Source organism: Calidris pugnax, unplaced genomic scaffold (genome assembly GCF_001431845.1).
Source record: "Calidris pugnax isolate Ruff unplaced genomic scaffold, ASM143184v1 scaffold312, whole genome shotgun sequence".
NCBI classification, from domain to species: Eukaryota; Metazoa; Chordata; class Aves; order Charadriiformes; family Scolopacidae; genus Calidris; species Calidris pugnax.
This window is the reverse complement of record NW_015091046.1, coordinates 402011-402802: the sequence shown is the minus strand read 5'-3', so window position 1 is coordinate 402802 and position 792 is coordinate 402011.

Below are 792 nucleotides of genomic sequence, written 5' to 3'. Positions count from 1 at the left end.
ATGGTCCATCTTGTTAAACCAGCGACGTCCAGAACAATGTCATTTCCGGGCCAATCGACCAGGAATTGACACAAGTAGGAAATAACAAAGCTCTGTCTGATGGATGTCTAACAAAATGAGTTAAAAATCCCTTTTTTTCCCCCTCATTTCCAGACTGTTTGAGAAGATCCCGCTGAGGAACACCCCCCTGAGGAGTCTGCATCCCCCCGGGCTGTTGCCAAGGCCCCGGGCACCGACACCGCCCCAACGGCGGGGCCATTTTTCCCTGCATGGCGGGCCTGTGCTGGTGACTGGGAGCGCTCCCTGCCCTCCCTGCCAACACCCCCCCATCCAAGCAGGGACAGCTCCAGGTGCCCCTTGTCCCCCCCAGAGCTCCAAGGCCCCCGGCCCTCCCTCCCATGGGTGCCCCCCCTCAGCACTGGCAGCTCCCTGTCGGCCAATAGCAACACGGCGCTCACTGCTAATGAGGGGTCGGCGGCCGAACGGAGCCAATAGGGAGAGAGGGGCGGGGCTAAAGCCCTGGCGGGGCGGCGGGAAGGCGGAAGTGGCGGCGGGGAAACCGCATGGGGAGCGGCGGCGACATGGGCCGGGGGCCGGGCCGGGGCCATGGACAGAGACCGGGACCGGGACAAAGACCGGGCCAGGGCCAGCGGCAGGGCCAGAAACCGGGACGGGCACCAGTACAGAGATCGGGACAGGGACCGGTACCGGGGCGGGGAGCGGCCGCCCCGCGCCGCGGCAGGGCAGTACCCCGGGGGCATCCGGGCGGGATCGGGGCTGGCCCGTCCCCCG